The 27,886-nt window shown below is 41.1% G+C and overlaps 2 long non-coding RNA genes across 2 annotated transcripts; both read left to right on the top strand.

The window, feature by feature from the left end:
* Positions 1-1,552: 1,552 nt before the first annotated feature.
* LOC127616633 (uncharacterized) lies at positions 1,553-27,886 on the top strand. The gene is made up of 4 exons (XR_007967136.1): positions 1,553-1,668; positions 26,371-26,441; positions 26,792-26,969; positions 27,778-27,886. It is a non-coding gene; the product is annotated as an uncharacterized LOC127616633 (long non-coding RNA).
* LOC127616643 (uncharacterized) lies at positions 6,464-15,367 on the top strand. The gene is made up of 3 exons (XR_007967145.1): positions 6,464-6,557; positions 15,126-15,204; positions 15,241-15,367. It is a non-coding gene; the product is annotated as an uncharacterized LOC127616643 (long non-coding RNA).

Raw genomic sequence — 27,886 nt, 5'->3', positions numbered from 1 at the left:
CAGCGTGTTATCGGTCACTTATATATATTGCGGCTCTTGTTAACTTATCGTGTTTGCACATTCATTGTGCATTTTCAAAATATGCTGATGTGATGTGAAAGATGTATCCGCCCTTTGTCCTCCAGCATCTTATTAAGTATTTGTCACCCATCCAGAAAATGACATTTTGTGAGATTTAAACTTCAAAGGTCGATGTTGGATGGTACCGCACGCCTTGTGTGTTCTTGCCAGATCCTCCATTCAAATCATTTAAACTGCCTCACCCATTTCTAAGGACCAACACTCGGCTTTCGGGCGTCCCAAAGAGTCCTGCCAACCGGGCAGGAAGCATGTAACCATCCCACTCCTGACAGCATTTGTCACAAAAAACGCAATCCTTTAATTCATTGCAAATTTATTTGTTTGACACCTTATCATAACCCCCCGCCCCCTCCAAAAAAAATGCCACTCAAAGTGCTTTACAACACGAACAGATATCAATTAGGAAAAGTAACAAGAAATGATTTGAAAATATCAAAAACTGAACCGCAATACCCAATGCTAAGGTGGTCTCACAACTCAATACGGCGGCATAGTGGGGACGGGCCACCGTTAATGTCGAACCCCGTCTCAACCTGGACTTCATCTGGGTCCTGGGTTGGCGGGATTTTAAAAAGGTAACACACGAGGATGTATACACAAGTCTTATTCTCTGGACCGGTATCATCGCAGTGTGTTCAGAATTTACACACACACACAGTATATCAATCTGAATGCAATTAAATTGTGTTTTGAGAGCAAATAGAAACTTTTGAGCAACATTTGAGGTACAATTTCGAGTTTCGGGCCGAGGTTAAGGTTGAAAAGAAAGGCTAGAAATTCAATTTGGTGTTTGGAAAAAAAATATACTCGGAAAAAAAAATCTATCTTGCAATATTGTAGAAAAAGATCACTTGCATTCAGAAAATTAGGCGATAATATATTTTATTTCAAAGGGAAAAACTCATTTTTCGGAGGGGGAGAAATGATTTCACCTAACAGGAAAACAAACATTTTTCAGATCCCAAAAATTCAGAATATTAAAAGAATAAAAAATATTTTTCCCCCCGAGAAAATCATGGAATAATTTAAGACATTCGCAAAATAAAAACACATTTTCAAGGGGGAAAAAAATAATTCTCAGAAATGTAAAGGAATGTAAAAGTTTCTAGCCTGAGACTGAGACAAGACCAATACTCTGTATAACAAAGAAAAATCACACACACACCCCTGAAAAAAACAAAAGAAAAAAACCCACAAAAGAATAAAATTACCAGTATCTTTTTTTTCTTTTCTTTTTTTCATTACGTTTGGAAAAACGAGCGGGAAGGCGGCATGGCACAGTTGGGCTAACCCGGCAACTGCTTGAAGATGCATCAGGTGAGTCAGATGACTGCAATAATGATCTGACAAGAACACACAAGGCGTGTTTGAAGTGTTGATTTTGCTAATTATCTGGATGGCTGACGGATATTTAAAATGACGCTTGAGGACAAAGGGTGGGCGCATCTTTCAAGGGACTTCAAAGTTGGAATGCGGAAAGTGTGGGTGTAAACACAATATTTAAACAAGTGCTGCTTTTCGAAAAAAGTGACAAATGAGACGTCCTGATCATTGAACGCCACAAACCGAAACCTTCAAGTCAACAAGGTGCCTCAACATACTTTTCTCTGTCTTGTTGTCACCAGATTGGCTTATTTGACGGTATATATGTTGTGTAAAAAATCTCAGTCGTAGGCAGTTCATGTTGAACAACACCATGAAGTCGGCGCTCTTTACTTGGAGCCTTCTGCTGCTCCTCACAATCGGTGAGTGCATATCTCTCACCGGCCACGGACGGCCCACGGCAGAAGCTAAAGTATCGCCCGCTTAGGTTTCCGAATTGAAGGCAGTTTCCATTTGTTCTTGTGCTATTTTTGCACGGTGCTGTTGCATTTCTTTTTTTTAAACAAAAAATAACAAACCCAGGCGACGGTTTTGCAGTGAATGCAGGGCCCGGGTTTATTGTTGAGACTACTGGCTTTCAATTTATTCGGAAATTAGATTTTCCTGAACAGCTGTTTCAAATGACAGTCAGCATAACTTTCAAGTCAGCAACATGAGCACGGTAAGCACAAAAAGGCATACAGAGGTCCTGTTTCGGATGAAAAAAGATTGAGTGCCACGACGTCGTGTTTCCAGGCACCGGTCAAGCCAACCTCAAAATAAAAACTTCTATACAGTACATGGACATCAATGTATTTATTTATTGAGGCTTTTGTTCGAGTTGGTTGTATCTGTGCAAAATGTGTCCACGATATCGCAACACAGAATGGAATCCTTTTGTTTTCGAACTCCTTTTGGTTGTGCAAAAGAGCATTGTCTTTGAGGAAACCCGCATGGCGACACACTTTGGCCAATATGGACGCACCCGTTTGATCGAAATTCTGCAGTAAAAGTGCAATAAATCAATATTGACTCAGCATGAGACTTGTTTGAACGTTTTGTGGCGTTTACTGATTTCCTGTGATAAAGATTTTTTTTTTAATGCAGCGATGGTCGTTTTTAAAGTGGAGTTGTGTTTTTCAGCCGACACTAATGAGCGAACGAAGGTGCCAATTTTACAATGCGTGTTCATTTGGTCAATGTCTCTTGAATTAATTGGCTTTAAATCAATCAAAAATATCATCGGAGACACACTGAATCATTTTCCATAGGTGTCATTGGTGAGTGTTTTTTTTTTTCATGTTGCTGACATCCAGTTGATTTGTCTTTCCCCCCCTGTTCTTCGTTAGGCACCAGTGATATTTTCAATGGTCGTCCCCCAATCGTTCATCATTTAAGGCTGGCCGAACCTAGTCTGGATCTTCACCCTGATCTAGTTGCTCTACCTGGTCTGGTTGTTAATCACGGCGGCAGAATGATTCGACACTTCCGCATTCTTAATTGAGTATCGCAGAGCAGTCATACTTCAGTGAGTATTCTTCTTTGATGGCTGGTACAAATGACGTATGTAAATTACAATCAAATTACGGTTATGAAAAAGTGGTGAGGGTTCGAGGTGTCGTCAAGGTGGCCTAGTTAAAAAAATGGCATAATGGCATCTTTTAATAAAAGAACAAATGACCAGTTTAGTTACAATTTAAAGTACAATTTTTTGCCCGTCCCCACCTCCTAAAAGTAGACACCATCGTAAAATATCATTTTTTAAAAATCCCTGAGAGATGTAACTTTTTTTTTTACATAGTTGTGTTATGCTTTATCTATCCCAACTATGCGTTAAATTCAATTTATAGATAAGGACAAAACCCCCCAAAAAACCCACCATTTTAATTAAAATTCATGCTGTTGGTTTTCAATTCGTTTTGTTACCCTGCACATTTCCCCCACTGAAAAACTGAGATTTTCCACAAGTCACATGGTCCGCAGGAAATTGTCCCATTTAGATCCTCTGCAGTCCAAAAAGAGGCCACAATGAAATTCACTCATTCGTTTTTTTTGTATGTTTGATGAGTTTGGTTTTGTAGGAGTGGGAAAGAAAATCACTCGGTACACTGATGCGACCAAATTTATGGGCGCTGTTATTTGTGTAGTCAATATTTGTTGTTGTATTACTGAGAGAGAGGGAGAGAAAGAAATGGAGCAGTCTTAAAGAAAGAATGAAGAGAGCTAAAGTCTTAAATCCGAACCTCTTGAACTTTCTCCAACAGGTGGACCAAAGCGGCAGGAGTGCATCAGGTCTGAATGCTGTCAAGACTCCTTCAGCATCCATTCATTTTAGTTGGCTTGCAAAGCATAAAAACACGTTTGAAAAAAAAAATGAAGTGAATACTTTGGACTCCTTTTTTGTTGGTGATGTTAAACATGAACGCGTGCTGATGTATGTTGTGTTTGAGAGCGAGTTGAAAATCGCACGGTGTGTGGTGTGCAGCCACCTGGCAAAACCAACACATCGCCCACAAGCAGATTCCCCTCATGAATCTTCTTGGGTCAGACGGTGCAACTTTAGTCCACGTCTGGCTACACTTGTTGAAACTTTAACCCTTTCTGGTGCAGGCACATCATGGTGATGCTGAAATTGGACTCTTTTGTAAATTTGAAATTTTGTAAATTTCCCCAGTGTGGGACGAATAAAGGATATCTTATCTTATCTTTTTATTAGCATAAATGAGGATTGCATTCATTTTTGTGCACACAAGACGTGTATTGCTTATAACGGGAACCTTTTTCCTTGATAGAATATGTTAAATCCACGAATAATAGGATGTTTTTGTAATAGAAACTATTTTTCGTGGAAAAAAATATGACTATCTTGTAAGATTCGTGACATTTTTCTCATTCTTGGCCATTTCTAAAGATTGGGACTTTTTTTTAATTGAATTTTTTTTCTTTTCTTTAAACAAATACGATTTTTCCCTGAGAATTTTATCACCCCTTCATGTGATATCCCCCCCCCCCCCCAAAAAAATGCAAACTCCACACAGGGAGGCCGGAGCTGGAATCGAACCCGGTACCTCTGCACTGTGAAGCCGACGTGCTAACCAATGGACTACCGGGCCACCTTGTTACTTTGTGCAAATATGTTGCATACATCAATTTGTAATATTTGCCCATTTTTTAACTATATGAGCAGTTTGTTCTGGGTGGAGGAGGCTGAAATTGGACTCTTTTTAGTAGCATAAATGAGGATTGCATTCATTTTTGTGCACACAAGACATGTGTATTGCTTATAACGGGAACCTTTTTCCTTGATAGAATGTTATTCCACGAATAATAGGATGTTTTTGTAATAGAAACTATTTTTCGTGGAAAAAAATATGACTATCTTGTAAGATTCGTGACATTTTTCTCATTCTTGAACATTTCTAAAGATTGGGACTTAAAAAACATTTTTCTTTTCTTTAAACAAATACGATTTTTCCCTGAGAATTTTATCACCCCTTCATGTGATATTCTCCCCCCCCCCCCACCCCCCCAAAAATATTTTTTCTGAATTGAATGTGATTCTTTTAAAATCGTGATTTTTATTCTTTTAGCACAGGTGTGCCCAATGCGACCGGGAGCTCGCGGACTGGTCCCAAGTCGATCGCGAGGGGTGTCGAGGGGAAAAAATAAAACCAGAAAACATTTTGTGTTACTGTGGGCGTGTTATTACCGTGATTCTTTTTGTATTATTTACTACTAAATCCTTAGCATCCTATTCGTCTCACTTTCACTCGAAATATTTTAAAAATACTGTTTTAATTTAAAAAGGAAGTCACCTTTAACATACAGTGGCCCGTGACCACGTATCACCGGAAGTTGTTAGCGGCTAGCAGTTTGCAATTGAAGCTTGCCATCAAAGCTGTTGCGGGTTATCATTTATTTATTATTTACAATTTTAAACGGGTACACGTGACCCACGTGTGCCATGCCTCCGCGTCAAGTCTCGACCAAGGTAGGCATTGTCTTTGTGATTTCCATTTTTTTTTTTAATCTTGGAAAGTAAAAAAAAAAAGGCGTTTCACAAATTCCTTTTCATTCCCTACTTTTTTCCCCGTGGCGCTTTTGGCTTCTGCAAATGTTACATGTACATTCAAATAAAGTCATTAGCTCGTAAACATATGAACAGTTTGTCCTTGGTGGAGTCACTTTTCATATGATGATTGATGGATGGCTTTTGAAGTAAAATTTGCAGAATAATTTTTTCGATGGCAATAAAATTTAGGGCATTTCCTTGAAAAATGCTTTTAATTCAGATTGTGTACAAACCTATATGCGGTTTCAAGTTGTTGTCAGAATATTGCTGTATTTTTGAATATTTGGGACTTTTCATGACATCTTTTGACCCCCCCCCCCCCCCCATCACAAACAAATCTCTGAATATTAGGACATTTCTATTTACATCTTTTTCTATGATTCCAAATTTCTTTTGTTGGAATATGAATGTGTTTTTCTCGGAAAATCATGACTTCTTTCTTTTTTTGGAATTCTTATTTCCCTCTCCCAAAGTCTTTACAAGTTTCCTCAAAATACATTTATTCTTTTAGATTTGTACTCTACTCTTTTTCCTCTATTATTATTATTATTTTCTTTAATGAACATTGGTGTTTTCCCCTCTAATATCATCATCCTTTGCAAAACAGTTTCTCTTTGAAATATTACAACTTTTTGGCTTTGACTACCTCTTTTCACTGGAATATCCATCAAATATTATGTTTGAATTGACAGATTACGTGACATCATAGTCATGACCGGGCCCTTGAGAGCACCCGCAACTGTCATGTGAACTGTGACAAAAAAAAAATTGGACTCTCCTGCATCCATCCATTTATTCACAACACCCCAAAAAAATACTCCAAACATTCACTTGTACATTTTTTATTGCTTTTTCTGATGCTCTACAAAACAACTTTACTAAGGACGTCGAGGCCCGAGGATCCTTGGATGCACTCTGATTCGACTCCTGTCACAGAAAGCAGAAGAATTTCAAACTTCCGGTCACACCGTCAATACGTGGATCAAATATACACGTGAAAAGGGGAATACTGACTTGACTTGGAGTGCATCTGCCTAATGAGGTGATCGATGAGATCATGGTGATGGCCATCGTGGATCAGGGATATGGCCATCATGGAGATCATGGTGATGGCCATCGTGGAGAGCAGGGTGATCATGGTAATGACCATCGTGGAGATCATGGTGATGGCCATCGTGGAGAGCAGGGTGATCATGGTAATGACCATCGTGGAGATCATGGTGATGGCCATCGTGGAGATCATGGTGATGGCCATCGTGGAGAGAAGGGTGTTCGGCACCTGCTACTCAACAAGAAACATCGAAAATCAAAATCAATCAGATAGACGGATGCTGTCCAAAGTAACCGGGATTCTCGCAAAGTATTGACACCTTTACCTGCGACAAGCAGCAGGGCGACGGCGAAAGCCAAGATCATCATCTTCATTTTGATGGTCAACACAGCGGTCTGGGAGAGACGGAACACGAGATGGTGAAGAACGGGGGCGCACCAACGGGTCGTTATATCAGTTTTCCCCAAATTCAAACAAATCCGTTTTAACTTTAATTTGAATTTGAGAGAAACAGTTGTACACACGGACCACAACTGTGTACTGCACGTACCACCGGGGGTTCACAAGATTAGAATTTTAAATGCAGTTAGGAAGGTTGAGTCTTGAAATTCATCCTTGAAAATGTTTCATAAAAAAAAAAAAAAGAGCGCAAAAATGAAAATTGGCTGTTTTTTAAAAAAAGTTTTTGAGCACCAACTACTGTATCTGGAGTTTGAAGGGGGTGCATAGCTTCACAAGTATCTTAAATGAAATGAATTATGACATTTTTGTTACAGGCAAAATTTTAAACGTTTGTATTCCGACAACATAAATCAGCATTGCGACACTCGTGAAAACAAGGATAAGAAAAGTGCATCTTCATACCTGACTTGGAGATTTGTGCTCTGAGTGGTTCAATGGTGTCAGCGTGTTATCGGTCACTTATATATATTGCGGCTCTTGTTAACTTATCGTGTTTGCACATTCATTGTGCATTTTCAAAATATGCTGATGTGATGTGAAAGATGTATCCGCCCTTTGTCCTCCAGCATCTTATTAAGTATTTGTCACCCATCCAGAAAATGACATTTTGTGAGATTTAAACTTCAAAGGTCGATGTTGGATGGTCCCGCACGCCTTGTGTGTTCTTGCCAGATCCTCCATTCAAATCATTTAAACTGCCTCACCCATTTCTAAGGACCAACACTCGGCTTTCGGGGGTCCCAAAGAGTCCTCCCAACCGGGCAGGAAGCATGTAACCATCCCACTCCTGACACCATTTGTCACAAAAAACGCAATCCCTTAATTCATCGCAAATTTATTTGTTTGGCACCTTATCATAACCCCCCGCCCCCTCCAAAAAAAATGCCACTCAAAGTGCTTTAGAACACGAACAGATATCAATTAGGAAAAGTAACAAGAAATGATTTGAAAATATCAAATACTGAACCGCAATACCCAATGCTAAGGTGGTCTCACAACTCAATACGGCGGCATAGTGGGGACGGGCCACCGTTAATGTCGAACCCCGTCTCAACCTGGACTTCATCTGGGTCCTGGGTTGGCGGGATTTTAAAACGGTAACACACGAGGATGCATACACAAGTCTTATTCTCTGGACCGGTATCATCGCAGTGTGTTCAGAATTTACACACACACACAGTACAGTGCACTCCGCTTAATAGAACACCGGTTAATAGAGTAATCCGCTTAATAGAGCAAAAGGCTCTGGAACAGATTTGCCTAATGCAATTTCCTATAAAGATACTCCGCTTAGTAGAACAGATCTCCGCTTAATAGAACAGGCCGTAAGCAATGAACATTGTAAACTAGTGGTTTTCGAAGTGTAGCTATCGCGATACTGTACCACTATCGCGAGAAAACGCGGTGGTTCTAGCCGTATACAGTAATAGGTAGCACGCGTCACTCCACACATAGACACACGCACGTCACAATGGCTTCAACTTCATTCAAGAGACGAGAGAGAGACGAAGTGTAGCTATCGCGATACTGTACCACTATCGCGAGAAAACGCGGTAGTTCTAGCCGTATACAGTAACAGGTAGCACGCGTCACTCCACACATAGACACACGCACGTCACAATGGCTTCAACTTCACTCAAGAGACGAGGGCTATAAGAAGGACATACTCAGACGATACATTGCCGGATTCTCAGAAGGTACGCCCGCGGTTTCCAGGACTTCCCTCTTATCCAGCGCATTGAGAGGGAAGTCAACCGCAAAATTACGGACTCCTGTTTCCAGACAAAAGTAACGAAATTTTTCTCGTGATTTGAGATGTTTGACTGAAGTTGATTAAAGTTGTTGTTTTGTTGTTTGATTAAAGATATGGACGTCCACAGTCGAAATATCTCTTCTAACTCGTCAGCAGGGGTTTTTCTGCGTGCATAACTTGGTCGTCGACGTGTCTGAAGGTGTACCTAATAAAGTGTCTCCGGTTAATAGAAACCCCGCTTAGTAGAACAGAAGCGCTTCGGCCCAATGGTGTTCTATTAAGCGGAGTGCACTGTATATCAATCTGAATGCAATTAAATTGTGTTTTGAGAGCAAATAGAAACTTTTGAGCAACATTTGAGTTACAATTTCGAGTTTCGGGCCGAGGTTAAGGTTGAAAAGAAAGGCTAGAAATTCAATTTGGTGTTTGGAAAAAAAATATACTCGGAAAAAAAAATCTATCTTGCAATATTGTAGAAAAAGATCACTTGCATTCAGAAAATTAGGCGATAATATATTTTATTTCAAAGGGAAAAACTCATTTTTCGGAGGGGGAGAAATGATTTCACCTAACAGGAAAACAAACATTTTTCAGATCCCAAAAATTCAGAATATTAAAAGAATAAAAAATATTTTTCCCCCCGAGAAAATCATGGAATAATTTAAGACATTCGCAAAATAAAAACACATTTTCAAGGGGGAAAAAAATAATTCTCAGAAATGTAAAGGAATGTAAAAGTTTCTAGCCTGAGACTGAGACAAGACCAATACTCTGTATAACAAAGAAAAATCACACACACACCCCTGAAAAAAACAAAAGAGAAAAAACCACAAAAGAATAAAATTACCAGTATCTTTTTTTTTATTTTCTTTTTTTCATTACGTTTGGAAAAACGACCGGGAAGGCGGCATGGCACAGTTGGGCTAACCCGGCAACTGCTTGAAGATGCATCAGGTGAGTCAGATGACTGCAATAATGATCTGACAAGAACACACAAGGCGTGTTTGAAGTGTTGATTTTGCTAATTATCTGGATGGCTGACGGATATTTAAAATGACGCTTGAGGACAAAGGGTGGGCGCATCTTTCAAGGGACTTCAAAGTTGGAATGCGGAAAGTGTGGGTGTAAACACAATATTTAAACAAGTGCTGCTTTTCGAAAAAAGTGACAAATGAGACGTCCTGATCATTGAACGCCACAAACCGAAACATTCAAGTCAACAAGGTGCCTCAACATACTTTTCTCTGTCTTGTTGTCACCGGATTGGCTTATTTGACGGTATATATGTTGGGTAAAAAATCTCAGTCGTAGGCAGTTCATGTTGAACAACACCATGAAGTCGGCGCTCTTTACTTGGAGCCTTCTGCTGCTCCTCACAATCGGTGAGTGCATATCTCTCACCGGCCACGGACGGCCCACGGCAGAAGCTAACGTAGTGCCCGCTTAGGTTTCCGAATTGAAGGCAGTTTCCATTTGTTCTTGTGCTATTTTTGCACGGTGCTGTTGCATTTCTTTTTTTTAAACAAAAAATAAACCCAGGCGACGGTATATGCAGTGAATGCAGGGGGGGCCCGGGTTTATTGTTGGGACGACTGGCTTTCAATTTATTCGGAAATTAGATTTTCCTGAACAGCTGTTCCAAATGACAGTCAGCATAACTTTCAAGTCAGCAACATGAGCACGGTAAGCACAAAAAGGCATACAGAGGTCCTGCTTCGGATGAAAAAAGATTGAGTGCCACGATGTCGTGTTTCCAGGCACCGGTCAAGCCAACCTCAAAATAAAAACTTCTATACAGTACATGGACATCAATGTATTTATTTATTGAGGCTTTTGTTCGAGTTGGTTGTATCTGTGCAAAATGTGTCCACGATATCGCAACACAGGATGGAATCCTTTTGTTTTCGAACTCCTTTTGGTTGTGCAAAAGAGCATTGTCTTTGAGGAAACCCGCATGGCGACACACTTTGGCCAATATGGACGCACCCGTTTGATCGAAATTCTGCAGTAAAAGTGCAATAAATCAATATTGACTCAGCATGAGACTTGTTTGAACGTTTTGTGGCGTTTACTGATTTCCTGTGATAAAGATTTTTTTTTTAATGCAGCGATGGTCGTTTTTAAAGTGGAGTTGTGTTTTTCAGCCGACACTAATGAGCGAACGAAGGTGCCAATTTTACAATGCGTGTTCATTTGGTCAATGTCTCTTGAATTAATTGGCTTTAAATCAATCAAAAATATCATCGGAGACGCACTGAATCATTTTCCATAGGTGTCATTGGTGAGTGTTTTTTTTTTTCATGTTGCTGACATCCAGTTGATTTGTCTTTCCCCCCCTGTTCTTCGTTAGGCACCAGTGATATTTTCAATGGTCGTCCCCCAATCGTTCATCATTTAAGGCTGGCCGAACCTAGTCTGGATCTTCACCCTGATCTAGTTGCTCTACCTGGTCTGGTTGTTAATCACGGCGGCAGAATGATTCGACACTTCCGCATTCTTAATTGAGTATCGCAGAGCAGTCATACTTCAGTGAGTATTCTTCTTTGATGGCTGGTACAAATGACGTATGTAAATTACAATCAAATTACGGTTATGAAAAAGTGGTGAGGGTTCGAGGTGTCGTCAAGGTGGCCTAGTTAAAAAAATGGCATAATGGCATCTTTTAATAAAAGAACAAATGACCAGTTTAGTTACAATTTAAAGTACAATTTTTTGCCCGTCCCCACCTCCTAAAAGTAGACACCATCGTAAAATATCATTTTTTTAAAATCCCTTAGAGATGTAACTTTTTTTTTACATAGTTGTGTTATGCTTTATCTATCCCAACTATGCGTTAAATTTAATTTATAGATAAGGACAAAACCCCCCAAAAAACCCACCATTTTAATTAAAATTCATGCTGTTGGTTTTCAATTCGTTTTGTTACCCTGCACATTTCCCCCACTGAAAAACGGAGATTTTCCACAAGTCACATGGTCCGCAGGAAATTGTCCCATTTAGATCCTCTGCAGTCCAAAAAGAGGCCACAATGAAATTCACTCATTCGTTTTTTTTGTATGTTTGATGAGTTTGGTTTTGTAGGAGTGGGAAAGAAAATCACTCGGTACACTGATGCGACCAAATTTATGGGCGCTGTTATTTGTGTAGTCAATATTTGTTGTTGTATTACTGAGAGAGAGGGAGAGAGAGAGAAATGGAGCAGTCTTAAAGAAAGAATGAAGAGAGCTAAAGTCTTAAATCCGAACCTCTTGAACTTTCTCCAACAGGTGGACCAAAGCGGCAGGAGTGCAACAGGTCTGAATGCTGTCAAGACTCCTTCAGCATCCATTCATTTTAGTTGGCTTGCAAAGCAGAAAAACACATTTGAAAAACAAATGAAGTGAATACTTTGGACTCCTTTTTTGTTGGTGATGTTAAACATGAACGCGTGCTGATGTATGTTGTGTTTGAGAGCGAGTTGAAAATTGTACGGTGTGTGGTGTGCAGCCACCTGGCAAAACCAACACATCGCCCACAAGCAGATTCCCCTCATGAATCTTCTTGGGTCAGACGGTGCAACTTTAGTCCACGTCTGGCTACACTTGTTGAAACTTTAACCCTTTCAGGTGCAGGCACATCATGGTGATGGCCATGGTGTTCCGCACCTGCTCCACAACAAGGACCATCGAAAATCAAAATCAATCAGCTGGACGGATGCTGTCCAAAGTCATTGGGATTCTCGCAAAGGACTGACACCTTTACCCGGGACAAGCAGCAGGGTTGAAAGGGCTCGACAAGTGTCTAAAATGAAATTAGAGCTGTAGTATCTTCCACATAGTATCGTATCATGTCGACTTACCTTGACGATTTGTCTTGATGGATTTCGGCAAGTCGGTTGATGAAGCGGCCGTGGCTGTTCGCTCTTATATAGTGAGCTTATGTTGTTTCTCCTGGCCCTATTGTATACCTTGTTCATTCATTCATTCATCTTCCAAGCCGCTTGATCCTCACAAGGGTCGCGGTGGGTGCTGGAGCCTATCCCAGCTGTCTTCGGGCAGTAGGCGGGGGACACCCTGAATCGGTTGCCAGCCAATCGCAGGTCACACAGAAACGAACAACCATCCACACTCACACTCACACCTAGGGACAATTTAGAGCATCCAATCAGCCTGCCACGCATGTTTTTGGAATGTGAGAAACCGGAGCACCCGGAGAAAACCCACGCAGGCCCAGGGAGAACATGCAAACTCCACACAGGGAGGCCGGAGCTGGAATCGAACCCGGTACCTCTGCACTGTGAAGCCGACGTGCTAACCACTGGACTACTGGGCCGCCCGTATACCTTGTTACTTTGTGCAAATATGTTGCATGCATCAATTTGTAATATTTGCCCATTTTTTAACTATATGAGCAGTTTGTTCTGGGTGGAGGAGGCTGAAATTGGACTCTTTTTAGTAGCATAAATGAGGATTGCATTCATTTTTGTGCACACAAGACATGTGTATTGCTTATAACGGGAACCTTTTTCCTTGATAGAATGTTATTCCACGAATAATAGGATGTTTTTGTAATAGAAACTATTTTTCGTGGAAAAAAATATGACTATCTTGTAAGATTCGTGACATTTTTCTCATTCTTGAACATTTCTAAAGATTGGGACTTAAAAAACATTTTTTTTCTTTAAACAAATACGATTTTTCCCTGAGAATTTTATCCCCCCTTCATGTGATATTCTCCCCCCCCCCAAAATTTTTTTTCTGAATTGAATGTGATTCTTTTAAAATAGTGATTTTTATTCTTTTAGCACAAGTGTGCCCAATGCGACCGGGAGCTCGCGGACTGGTCCCAAGTCGATCGCGAGGGGTGTCGAGGGGAAAAAATACAACCAGAAAACATTTTGTGTTACTGTGGGCGTGTTATTACCGTGATTCTTTTTGTATTATTTACTACTAAATCCTTAGCATCCTATTCGTCTCACTTTCACTCGAAATATTTTAAAAATACTGTTTTAATTTAAAAAGTAAGTCATCTTTAACATACAGTGGCCCGTGACCACGTATCACCGGAAGTTGTTAGCGGCTAGCAGTTTGCAATTGAAGCTTGCCATCAAAGCTGTTGCAGGTTTTCATTTATTTATTATTTACAATTTTAAACGGGTACACGTGAGCTGCGTGTGCCATGCCTCCGCGTCAAGTCTCGACCAAGGTAGGCATTGTCTTTGTGATTTCCATTTTTTTAAATCTTGGAAAGGAAAAAAAAAAAGACGTTTCACAAATTCCTTTTCATTCCCTACTTTTTTCCCCGTGGCGCTTTTGGCTTCTGCAAATGTTACATGTACATTCAAATAAAGTCATTAGCTCGTAAACATATGAACAGTTTGTCCTTGGTGGAGTCACTTTTCATATGATGATTGATGGATGGCTTTTGAAGTAAAATTTGCAGAATAATTTTTTCGATGGCAATAAAATTTAGGGCATTTCCTTGAAAAATGCTTTTAATTCAGATTGTGTACAAACCTATATGCGGTTTCAAGTTTTTGTCAGAATATTGCTGTATTTTTGAATATTTGGGACTTTTCAAGACATCTTTTGACCCCCCCCCCCCCCCATCTCAAACAAATCTCTGAATATTTGGACATTTCTATTTACATCTTTTTCTATGATTCCAAATTTCTTTTGTTGGAATATGACTGTGTTTTTCTCGGAAAATCATGACTTCTTTCTTTTTTTGGAATTCTTATTTCCCTCTCCCAAAGTCTTTACAAGTTTCCTCAAAATACATTTATTCTTTTAGATTTGTACTCTACTCTTTTTCCTCTATTATTATTATTATTTTCTTTAATGAACATTGGTGTTTTTCCCTCTAATATCATCATCCTTTGCAAAACAGTTTCTCTTTGAAATATTACAACTTTTTGGCTTTGACTACCTCTTTTCACTGGAATATCCATCAAATATTATGTTTGAATTGACAGGATTACGTGACATCATAGTCATGACCGGGCCCTTGAGAGCACCCGCAACTGTCATGTGAACTGTGACAAAAAAAAAATTGGACTCTCCTGCATCCATCCATTCATTCACAACACCCCAAAAAATACTCCAAACATTCACTTGTACATTTTTTTTATTGCTTTTTCTGATGCTCTACAAAACAACATTACTAAGGACGTCGAGGCCCGAGGAACCTTGGATGCACTCTGATTCGACTCCTGTCACAGAAAGCAGAAGAATTTCAAACTTCCAATCACACCGTCAATACGTTAATCAAATATACACGTGAAAAGGGGAATACTGACTTGACTTGGAGTGCATCTGCCTAATGAGGTGATCGATGAGATCATGGTGATGGCCATCGTGGATCAGGGACATGGCCATCATGGAGATCATGGTGATGACCATCGTGGAGGTCATCGATGATATCATGGTGATGACCATCGTGGAGGTGTTCGATGAGATCATGGTGATGTCCATCGTGGAGGTCATCGATGAGATCATGGTGATGTCCATCGTGGAGATCATGGTGATGGCCATCGTGGAGGTCATCGATGAGATCATGGTGATGGCCATCGATGAGATCATGGTGATGGCCATCGTGGAAGTTAGGGTGTTCGGCACCTGCTACTCAACAAGAAACATCGAAAATCAAAATCAGATAGACGGATGCTGTCCAAAGTAACTGGGATTCTCGCAAAGTATTGACACCTTTACCTGCGACAAGCAGCAGGGCGACGGCGAAAGCCAAGATCATCATCTTCATTTTGATGGTCAACACAGCGGTCTGGGAGAGACAGAACACGAGATGGTGAAGAATGGGGGCGCACCAACGGGTCGTTATATCAGTTTTCCCCAAATTCAAACAAATTAAAAAAATTTGAAAAAAAGAGGTTTGAAGGGGGTGCATAGCTTCACAAGTATCTTAAATGAAATGAATTATGACATTTTTGTTACGGGCAAAGTTTTAAACGTTTGTATTCCGACAACATAAATCAGCATTGCGACACTTGTGAAAACAAGGATAAGAAAAGTGCATCTTCATACCTGACTTGGAGATTTGTGCACTGAGTGGTTCAATGGTGTCAGCGTGGTATCAGTCACTTATATTTATTGCGGCTCTTGTTAACTTATCGTGTTTGCACATTCATTGCGCATTTTCAAAATATGCTGATGTGATGTGAAAGATGTATCCGCCCTTTGTCCTCCAGCATCTTATTAAGTATTTGTCACCCATCCAGATAATGAAATTTTGTGAGATTTAAACTTCAAAGGTCGATGTTGGATGGTACCGCACGCCTTGTGTGTTCTTGCCAGATCCTCCATTCAAATCATTTAAACTGCCTCACCCATTTCTAAGTACAAACACTCGGCTTTCGGGCGTCCCAAAGAGTCCTCCCAACCGGGCAGGAAGCATGTAACCATCCCACTCCTGACACCATTTGTCACAAAAATGCAATCCTTCAATTCATCCCAAATATATTTGTGTAGTCCTATTCAAACAAACAAAAAAATGCAACTCAAAGTGCTTCACAACAATTAGAAATATGTGAACTAAATAACATGAAAGTATTATTAAAACCATAAAAATCGGGAAATGGAACAAGAAATATTTCAAAAATATCAAAAATGTACCACAATACCGAAAGCTACAGGTATAGCTACAGTCACAACTCAACGGGCCACCGTTAATGTCGAACCCTGTCCAAACTTGGTTCTGGGTCGGCGGGATTTTAAAAAGATAACGCAGGAGTATGCGTACATAAGGCTTATTCTCTGGACCAGCGTGACGTCTTCGCGGGGACACACATTTAACCTGTGTCTTATGATTTGGCATGAGGAAAGAAATGCAGATGTTTTGGGCGGTTGAGTGTGGAATGCAAGTGCAGACACAGCCCGGAGGCACCATTCAAAATTATGTTTTTAATAATGAGCAAACACCTTATCTGAGTAATGTATGTACCTGGATTAGCATGAATAGACACAAGCGGAGAACAAGCATGGCAAATGTCAACAAAGTTTCGGCCTCCGAAGCATAATTTCTGTTGGAAGAGAACATTTTGAGTTTCAAGCCGAGTTTAAGATTCAAAACAAAGGCTAGCAATTCAATTTGGTGTTTTTTTTGGGGGGGGGGGGGGGTCACACTTGGGGAAAAAACTGTTTTGTAATCTTGTCAAAAAAGTTCACTCATATTCAGAAAATTAGGCAATAAAATATTTTATTTCAAAGGAAGTGCTCATATTCCCTCTGGGAATAGCTCAAATAGAAGTTCATAAAGCTGTCACCAATAGTCAAATTTAAGCCTCCTCCACCCAGAACAAATTCCTCATATCATTAAAAAACAAGCATTTGATGCGTGTAACTTATTTGCACAAGGTAGCAATATAAAGAGGAGGGCGAATAGGAATCAATAGACGCTTGCTATATAAGAAGAGTCAGTGACCACTTCATCCGATCACGGTAAGTCGACATGATCCGATACTTCGTAGAAGATACTACACCTTTTAATTCATCTTTGATACTTGTTCATCTTTTTAAACTTCAAGCTCCAGATAGTTGGTGCATATAGCCCCCCAAAAATATTTTTTTAAAAAGTATATGCATGAATATTTCTCTGCGTGTGTTCCAACATCTATTTTTTTGACATTCTCTTTCAGATTTATGACTGAACTAGCTGGTTCGCTGCCCTTCGGGCGGCTCATCAGCTAGTTCCTGCGGAAGGCTGTTAAGGTGGTGGTTCGCCGCCCTCCGGGCGGCTCATCAGCTAATTCCTGCGGAAGGCTGGTAAGGTGGGCCTTCGGCCCACAAAAGTGTTGTTGCTTGGTTCAACTTTTTGTTCATCTTCATTGCATATCACGAAAATAAAGAGATGTTTAGCTCTACTAAATAACTAACAATTTCATTGCAATGCTTGTGAGTAGACAACATTTTTTTGCTAAGATGCCCGCGCGATCGTAGTGAGCCACTGCCTGAGTGGCGCAGTGGCGGCGCGCAGTGGCGGCGCGCAGTGGCGGCGCGCAGCGACGCGGTGAAGTAGGTACGTTTTGAAAAGGGACAGACGGAAGGAGAGACCGCGTGCGGGACAATGCGCAATATATATATAGATGTCAGACCACTATTCATTCATTCATCTTCCGTACCGCTTGATCCTCACTAGGGTCGCGGGGGGTCCTGGAGCCCATCCCAGCCGTCTCCGGGCAGTAGGCGGGGGACACCCTGAATCGGTTGCCAGCCAATCGCAGGGCACACATAGACGAACAACCATCCACGCTCACACTCACACCGAGGTTCAATCAGCCTACCATGCATATTTTTGGAATGTGGGAGGAAACTGGAGCACCCGGAGAAAACCCACGCAGGCCCGGGGAGAACATGCAAACTCCACACAGGGAGGCCGGAGCTGGAATCGAACCCGGTACCTCTGCACTGTGAAGCCGACGTGCTAACCAATGGACTACCGGGCCACCCGTATACCTTGTTACTTTGTGCAAATATGTTGCATGCATCAATTTGTAATATTTGCCCATTTTTTAACTATATGAGCAGTTTGTTCTGGGTGGAGGAGGCTGAAATTGGACTCTTTTTATTAGCATAAATGAGGATTGCATTCATTTTTGTGCACACAAGACGTGTATTGCTTATAACGGGAACCTTTTTCCTTGATAGAATGTTATTCCACGAATAATAGGATGTTTTTGTAATAGAAACTATTTTTCGTGGAAAAAATATGACTATCTTGTAAGATTCGTGACATTTTTCTCATTCTTGAACATTTCTAAAGATTGGGACTTAAAAAACTTTTTTTTTCTTTAAACAAATACGATTTTTCCCTGAGAATTTTATCACCCCTTCATGTGATATTCTCCCCCCCCCCCCCCCCCAAAAAAAAAATATTTTTTCTGAATTGAATGTGATTCTTTCAAAATCGTGATTTTTATTCTTTTAGCACAAGTGTGCCCAATGCGACCGGGAGCTCGCGGACTGGTCCCAAGTCGATCGCGAGGGGTGTCGAGGGGAAAAAATACAACCAGAAAACATTTTGTGTTACTGTGGGCGTGTTATTACCGTGATTCTTTTTGTGTTATTTACTACTAAATCCTTAGCATCTTATTTGTCTCACTTTCACTCGAAATATTTTAAAAATACTGTTTAAATTTAAAAAGTAAGTCACCTTTAACATATAGTGGCCCATGGCCACGTATCACCGGAAGTTGTTAGCGGCTAGCAGTTTGCAATTGAAGCTTCCGATCAAAGCTGTTGCGGGTTATCATTTATTTATTATTTACAATTTTAAACAGGTACACGTGACCCACGTGTGCCATGCCTCCGCGTCAAGTCTCGACCAAGGTAGGCATCGTCTTTGTGATTTCCATTTTTTTTTTAATCTTGGAAAGTAAAAAAAAAAAGGCGTTTCACAAATTCCTTTTCATTCCCTACTTTTTTCCCCGTGGCGCTTTTGGCTTCTGCAAATGTTACATGTACATTCAAATAAAGTCATTAGCTCGTAAACATATGAACAGTTTGTCCTTGGTGGAGTCACTTTTCATATGATGATTGATGGATGGCTTGAAGTAAAATTTGCAGAATAATTTTTTCGATGGCAATAAAATTTAGGGCATTTCCTTGAAAAATGCTTTTAATTCAGATTGTGTACAAACCTATATGCGGTTTCAAGTTTTTGTCAGAATATTGTTGTATTTTTGAATATTTGGGACTTTTCAAGACATCTTTTGACCCCCCCCCCCCCCTCCCCATCTCAAACAAATCTCTGAATATTAGGACATTTCTATTTACATCTTTTCTATGATTCCAAATTTCTTTTGTTGGAATATGACTGTGTTTTTCTCGGAAAATCATGACTTCTTTCTTTTTTTGGAATTCTTATTTCCCTCTCCCAAAGTCTTTACAAGTTTCCTCAAAATACATTTATTCTTTTAGATTTGTACTCTACTCTTTTTCCTTTATTATTATTATTATTATTATTATTTTCTTTAACGAACATTGGTGTTTTTCCCTCTAATATCATCATCCTTTGCAAAACAGTTTCTCTTTGAAATATTACAACTTTTTGGCTTTGACTACCTCTTTTCACTGGAATATCCATCAAATATTATGTTTGAATTGACAGATTACGTGACATCATAGTCATGACCGGGCCCTTGAGAGCACCCGCAACTGTCATGTGAACTGTGACAAAAAAAAGTTGGACTCTCCTGCATCCATCCATTTATTCACAACACCCCAAAAAATACTCCAAACATTCACTTGTACATTTTTTATTGCTTTTTCTGATGCTCTACAAAACAACTTTACTAAGGACGTCGAGGCCCGAGGATCCTTGGATGCACTCTGATTCGACTCCTGTCACAGAAAGCAGAAGAATTTCAAACTTCCGGTCACACCGTCAATACGTGGATCAAATATACACGTGAAAAGGGGAATACTGACTTGACTTGGAGTGCATCTGCCTAATGACCGTGGAGGTGATCGATGAGATCATGGTGATGACCATCGTGGAGACCAGGGTGATGGCCATCGTGGAGATCATGGTGATGACCATCGTGGAGATCATGGTGATGGCCATCGTGGAGATCATGGTGATGGCCATCGTGGAGATCATGGTGATGGCCATCGTGGAGATCATGGTGATGACCATCGTGGAGATCATGGTGATGGCCATCGTGGAGATCATGGTGATGGCCATCGTGGAGATCATGGTGATGACCATCGTGGAGATCATGGTGATGGCCATCGTGGAGATCATGGTGATGGCCATCGTGGCCATCATGTTCATGGCAATCGTGGCCATCATGTTGATGGCCATCGTGGCCATCATGTTGATGGCCATCGTGGAAGTTAGGGTGTTCGGCACCTGCTACTCAGCAAGAAACATCCAAAATCAAAATCAATCAGATAGACGGATGCTGTCCAAAGTAACTGGGATTCTCGCAAAGTATTGACACCTTTACCTGCGACAAGCAGCAGGGCGACGGCGAAAGCCAAGATCATCATCTTCATTTTGATGGTCAACACAGCGGTCTGGGAGAGACAGAACACGAGATGGTGAAGAATGGGGGCGCACCAACGGGTCGTTATATCAGTTTTCCCCAAATTCAAACAAATTAAAAAAATTTGAAAAAAAGAGGTTTGAAGGGGGTGCATAGCTTCACAAGTATCTTAAATGAAATGAATTATGACATTTTTGTTACGGGCAAAGTTTTAAACGTTTGTATTCCGACAACATAAATCAGCATTGCGACACTCGTGAAAACAAGGATAAGAAAAGTGCATCTTCATACCTGACTTGGAGATTTGTGCTTTGTGTGGTCCAATGGTGTCAGCGTGGTATCACTTATATTTATTGCGGCTCTTGTTAACTTATCGTGTTTGCACATTCATTGTGCATTTTCAAAATATGCTGATGTGATGTGGAAGATGTATCCGCCCTTTGTCCTCCAGCATCTTATTAAGTATTTGTCACCCATCCAGAAAATGAAATTTTGTGAGATTTAAACTTCAAAGGTCAATGTTGGATGGTACCGCACGCCTTGTGTGTTCTTGCCAGATCCTCCATTCAAATCATTTAAACTGCCTCACCCATTTCTAAGTACAAACACTCGGCTTTCGGGCGTCCCAAAGAGTCCTCCCAACCGGGCAGGAAGCATGTAACCATCCCACTCCTGACAGCATTTGTCACAAAAATGCAATCCTTCAATTCATCCCAAATATATTTGTGTAGTCTTATTCAAACAAACAAAAAAATGCAACTCAAAGTGCTTCACAACAATTAGAAATATGTGAACTAAATCACATGAAAGTATTATTAAAACCATAAAAATCGGGAAATGGAACAAGAAATATTTCGAAAATATCAAAAATGTACCACAATACCGAAAGCTACAGGTATAGCTACAGTCACAACTCAACGGGCCACCGTTAATGTCGAACCCCGTCCAAACTTGGTTCTGGGTCGGCGGGATTTTAAAAAGATAACGCAGGAGTATGCGTACATATGGCTATTCTCTGGACCAGCGTGACGTCTTCGCGGGGACACACATTTAACCTGTGTCTTATGATTTGGCATGAGGAAAGAAATGCAGATGTTTTGGGCGGTTGAGTGTGGAATGCAAGTGCAGACACAGCCCGGAGGCACCATTCAAAATTATGTTTTTAATAATGAGCAAACACCTTATCTGAGTAATGTGTGTACCTGGATTAGCATGAATAGACACAAGCGGAGAACAAGCATGGCAAATGTCAACAAAGTTTCGGCCTCCGAAGCATAATTTCTGTTGGAAGAGAACATTTTGTTTGAGTTTCAAGCCGAGTTTAAGATTCAAAACAAAGGCTAGCAATTCAATTTGGTGTTTTTTTTTTGGGGGGGGGGGGCGGGTCACACTTGGGGAAAAAAACTGTTTTGTAATCTTGTCAAAAAAGTTCACTTATACAGTGCACTCCGCTTAATAGAACACCATTGGGCCGAAGCGCTTCTGTTCTACTAAGCGGAGTTTCTATTAACCGGAGACACTTTATTAGGTACACCTTCAGACACGTCGACGACCAAGTTATGCACGCAGAAAAACCCCTGCTGACGAGTTAGAAGAGATATTTCGACTGTGGACGTCCATATCTTTAATCAAACAACAAAACAACAACTTTAATCAACTTCAGTCAAACATCTCAAATCACGAGAAAAATTTCGTTACTTTTGTCTGGAAACAGGAGTCCGTAATTTTGCGGTTGACTTCCCTCTCAATGCGCTGAATAAGAGGGAAGTCCTGGAAACCGCGGGCGTACCTTCTGAGAATCCGGCAATGCATCGTATCGTCTGACTATGTCCTTCTTATCCGCAGGTGATAGCCCTCGTCTCTTGAATGAAGTTGAAGCCATTGTGACGTGCGTGTGTCTATCTGTGGAGTGGCGCGTGCTACCTGTTACTGTATACGGCTAGAACTACCGCGTTTTCTCGCGATAGTGGTATAGTATCGCGATAGCTACACTTCGAAAACCACTAGTTTACAATGTTCATTGCTTATGGCCTGTTCTATTAAGCGGAGATCTGTTCTACTAAGCGGAGTATCTTTATAGGAAATTGCATTAGGCAAATCCGTTCCGGAGCCTTTTGCTCTATTAAGCGGATTACTCTATTAACCGGTGTTCTATTAAGCGGAGTGCACTGTATTTAGAAAATTAAGCAATAAAATATTTTATTTCAAAGGAAGTGCTCATATTCCCTCTGGGAATAGCTCAATTAGAAGTTCATAAAGCTGTCACCAATAGTCAAATTTAAGCCTCCTCCACCCAGAACAAACTCCTCATATCGTTAAAAAACATGCATTGGATGCGTGTAACTTATTTGCACAAGGTCGCAATGTAAAGAGGAGGGCGAATAGGAATCAATAGACGCTTGCTATATAAGAAGAGTCAGTGACCACTTCATCCGATCACGGTAAGTCGACATGATCCGATACTTCGTAGAAAATACTACACCTTTTAATTCATCTTTGATACTTGTTCATCTTTTTAAACTTCAAGCTCCAGATAGTTGGTGCATATTCATTCATCTTCCGTACCGCTTGATCCTCACTAGGGTCGCGGGGGGTGCTGGAGCCCATCCCAGCCGTCTCCGGGCAGTAGGCGGGGGACACCCTGAATCGGTTGCCAGCCAATCGCAGGGCACACATAGACGAACAACCATCCACGCTCACACTCACACCTAGGGACAATTTAGAGCGTCCAATCAGCCTGCCACGCATGTTTTTGGAATGTGAGAAACCGGAGCACCCGGAGAAAACCCACGCAGGCCCGGGGAGAACATGCAAACTCCACACAGGGAGGCCGGAGCTGGGATCGAACCCGGTACCTCTGCACTGTGAAGCCGACGTGCTAACTTTGAAGTCAAGATGGCGCCCGAGTAGGCAGCCGTCAGCAAGTGCTCTCATGAGCCTTGCTTTTTTTTGTTGTTCTTGTGTTTCTTTTGTCACTTTGTGTTTATTATTACTGTACGTCGTGTGGACTTGATGTGGACCTTTTTCAGCATTTTTTGGCCACGACATTCATCAAGGAGGAGACTCTGTGCTTGGTGGTTGCGCCTTCTCGGCAGCATGGGTATACCAGCACTGTTTTTGACTGGAGGAATGTCGGCGCCATTTGACTGTCGTTGCTGGACAGTCCCGGGGCGCTTGTGTCTTGCGCCTGTAATGGGCAGCATTTTTCACAGCCCCGCTTTGTTCAGCGGAGAGATCGGTGCTGTTGAACGGTCTGCGGCTGGATGGATGGAGGTCTTGAGGAGCCGACGATGAGAAGAAAGGAGCGTTGGCGCGGAGTGCCGATGCGGATTTGGAGCTGGGAGTCGCGGCTTGGAGTTTGAAGCGGATTATGTGGGACAGGAGAAGTGAACTAATCTCTTTTCGTCAATGGACGCTACAGCTTCGTGTTTGCTTTCAAAACTTTGCTTGTAGCAGACGTGTGCACATTTTTCAGCATGATGTCTCTGATCCACTGGTGAAAGGACACTTTGATCCTCTCCTCTTTCATCTATAACTGCTTCAGACAACAAAGTGTATGCAGAAAAGTCAAGTCAAGTCAAGTCAAGTCAACAGTATTTATAGAGCACTTTCAAACAGCCATCGCTGCATACAAAGTGCTGTACATGGAGCGATTTAACATATAAAAAGTGGTGAAGATTGCACGACTGTCTCTGTCCTATGTGTTGTCTTGTGTTATTTTTGTTATTTTTGACTTCAAAATGGCGCCGCGAGAGTGGCTGCCTTTCCAGCAGCTCCTATTTTTTTGTTGTTCTACTTCTTCCTTTCATAACTTTGCTGCTGTGAATCTGGAATTTCTCCATTGCGAGACTAATAAAGGTTTTCTTAAACTTAAACTTAACCACTGGACTACCGGGCCGCCCTAGTTGGTGCATATAGCCCCCCAAAAATAATTTTTTAAAAAGTATATGCATTAATTTTTCTCTGCGTGTGTTCCAACATCTATTTTTTTTACATTCTCTTTCAGATTTATGACTGAATGTCAGACCACTAGTCCAATTTAATTCCTGCGCGCACTCTGGGATTAAAACTCATTCACTCCCAAAGACGTTTTTAAACGTCTTTTCAGACTTGGTCCAGAATTGGCTGGTACTGAAGGAGTTGTTAAAGAGATGCGTTGCCTTCCAATGATTAAATTCCCCTTTTTCACTTGTGGCTGTGAAGATGTGCTGATGTTATTTTCACGTGCCGCCGTTGAAGTTTTTACCTTGCACACCACCAAAGGCGCACGCACCACAGTTCGGCGTTCTCAGTCCTGAATCACTGTTGGCGTTTTGGAGTTTTACTGGAACAGTAAACTTTTTTGTTGTTGTTTTTTTCGATCATAGATCGTGGCATCCAAACGAAGAGGAGCGCTAATGACCGTGGGAGAGAGAGCAAATGCGTCCGATTAGCTGCTCAGAGTGAATTACTTGGAGCTCGACGGACAGTCCAGTAAAGGAACCTTTCCTTGGAATGCTGTAACCCATTATCGTGCTAGAAAAGACTTCCGCTAACTGGACCGCAAATTAGAGAGAAGGCAAGTTCCATAGCGCTAACTATAAGCATCGAGGACTTCCGAGCGTCCCGTGACTGGCTTCAAAAGTTTATTGCAAGACATCAGCTGAGGAACGCCGTCTTATGTGGGGATCGAGGAGACGTCGTTCGAGACGGCGATCGAGTGGAAAGAAAAGCCACCAGTATTAGTAGTCTCATTTTGTAGCAAATAGCCCTCATTTCATCACGCATCTTGTTATACCATAATTTGTTCATATACCGGGACTGTATGCTGCAGTTTTTGTGTTTTTGGAACATATTTTTGCATTTTAGCGCTTGTGTTGTTACATATGGATTTGGTTCAGATCACATTTGGAGGTCGAGACCGAGACAAGTCTGTAAAACAAAGAAAAATCACAAGCAAGCAAATTAAAAAAAAAAAGAATAAAATTACCAGTATCATTTTTTTTCATTACGTTTGCAGAAATAACCGGGCAGGGGACATGACACTCCAGGCGACACCGGGAAGGCAACGGGGCACCCGCATTCTGCATTTCCCGCTTATCGCCCTGTCCGAGACAGAGACAAGAAAAGAAAAAAAAATTAGACTGACAACCTTAAAAAGTGGTGTGGAGACTGTCTCCCCCCCCCCCCCCAAAACCAAGACGGATCTCAAGAACTACAACACTCATGTGAGCTAGTAGGGCTAACCCGGCAACTGCTTGAAGATGCGTCAGGTGAGTCAGATGACTGCAATAATGATCTGACAAGAACACACAAGGCGTGCTTGAAGTGTTGATTTTGCTAATTATCTGGATGGCTGACGGATATTTAAAACGACGCTTGAGGACAAAGGGCGGGCGCATCTTTCAAGGGACTTCAAAGTTGGAATGCGGAAAGTGTGGGTGTAAACACAATATTTAAGTGCTGCTTTTTGAAAAAAGTGACAAACGAGACGACCTGATCATTGAACGCCACAAACCGAAACCTTCAGGTCAACAAGGTGCGTCGACATCCTTTTTCTCTGTCTTGTTGGAATCGGTTTGGCTTATTTGACGGTATTTATGTTGTCGTGTCATAAATCTCTGTCGTAGGCGGCACGTGTTGAACAACACCATGAAGTCGGGACTCTTCGCTTTGAGCCTTTTGCTGCTCTTTGCAATCGGTGAGTGCATATTTCTCACCGGCACCCGTTTTATTGAAATTCTGCAGTAAAAGTGCAATAAATCGATGTTGACTCAGCATGAGACTTGTTTGAACGTTTTATGGCGTTTACTGATTTTCTGTCATCAATATGTTGTTTCTGAATGCAGCGATGGTTGTTTTTGAAGTCGAGTTATGTTTTTCAGCTTACACAAACGAACTAACTATAATGCCAATTAATCGGCTTTCAATCAATCAAAAATATCTTCGGAGACACACTGAATCATTTTCCATAGGTGTCATCGGTGAGTGTTTTTTTTTTCATGTTGCTGACATCCACTTGATATTTCTTTTTTTTTTCTTCTTCTTTAGGCACCAGCGATATTTTCAGTGGTCGCCCCCCAAGCGCTGCTCAGTTGAAGCTGGCCGACTATGATGGTGGACCTCTCGGCAGATTCTTCCATAAAGACCCTATCGACAGATTCTCTCAAGAAAGGCCTATCGGAAGGTCGGGTCTTTATTGAGAGAATCAAAGATCAGTTATACTCCAGTGAGTATTCTTTGATGGCTGGTACAAATGACGGATGTAAATTACAAACAAATTCACGAAGAAGACGGATGCAGGATGGTGGGAGTTTGGGGTATGGTCATGTTAGATAGTCGCTAAACACAATGTTGTCATGTTTTAAAGTTTCATTTTGTGACCTGCTTGATTGACCTCGAAACGCGCGTGTTCACACGTCTTGCACGCAATGGAGCACAGAGAATCAGGGGTCAATTCGAGGTGAAGCGCATGGTACCTGACCACATCTCAGAAAGATTTAACTCTCGTTAGTTGACACACAGGCGCAACTTGGACAGGAAGATTTGACTTTGGGAGAAAGGGAGGACTCGGGACGCTCCTTTTATGAGAAAGGGTCACTAGCCAGGTTACATACGTTATCAGTTCATGGAAAGGCCACTCAGTTCCTTCATTAAAAAACTACGCCCCCTTCTGGCAGTGAAAGTCGATCTGTTCCTGCGTTTGAGATTTTGTTCGACAGTCTGAGCGAACATCTCTGACAAATCGAAATGCCATTTACTACAGGAAAAATCAACTTCCAAATTTTTTTTTTCGTGTCCTGCACTTCAGTCTGATCTTCTATTTAATAAAACAACAAACGACAAAAGTCAGACTTGACCATGAAATAAAATAATTCAAATCATGTAGAAATCCTACGATTTTTTTCACACATTTGTGTTACTCCTTATTCCAACAATCCTTTTTTTTTATTCAAAAAAAAATTAACAACAACAATTTTAAAAAAAGTTATTTAAATTCTGTCTTACATCTGAACGTCTTTTACTTTCTCCAACAGGTGTGCCAAAGCGGCATGGGCGCATCGGGTCGAAATGCTACCAGGACTCCTCGAGCATGCATTAATTTTAGTGGGCTTGCAAAGCATTAAAAATCAATTAAAAAAAGAA

The sequence above is a fragment of the Hippocampus zosterae genome, chromosome 15 (genome assembly GCF_025434085.1).
Source record: "Hippocampus zosterae strain Florida chromosome 15, ASM2543408v3, whole genome shotgun sequence".
In the NCBI taxonomy this organism is placed as follows: Eukaryota; Metazoa; Chordata; class Actinopteri; order Syngnathiformes; family Syngnathidae; genus Hippocampus; species Hippocampus zosterae.
The sequence above is the reverse complement of the archived record's forward strand: the minus strand, read 5'-3'. Positions and strand labels throughout refer to the sequence as shown.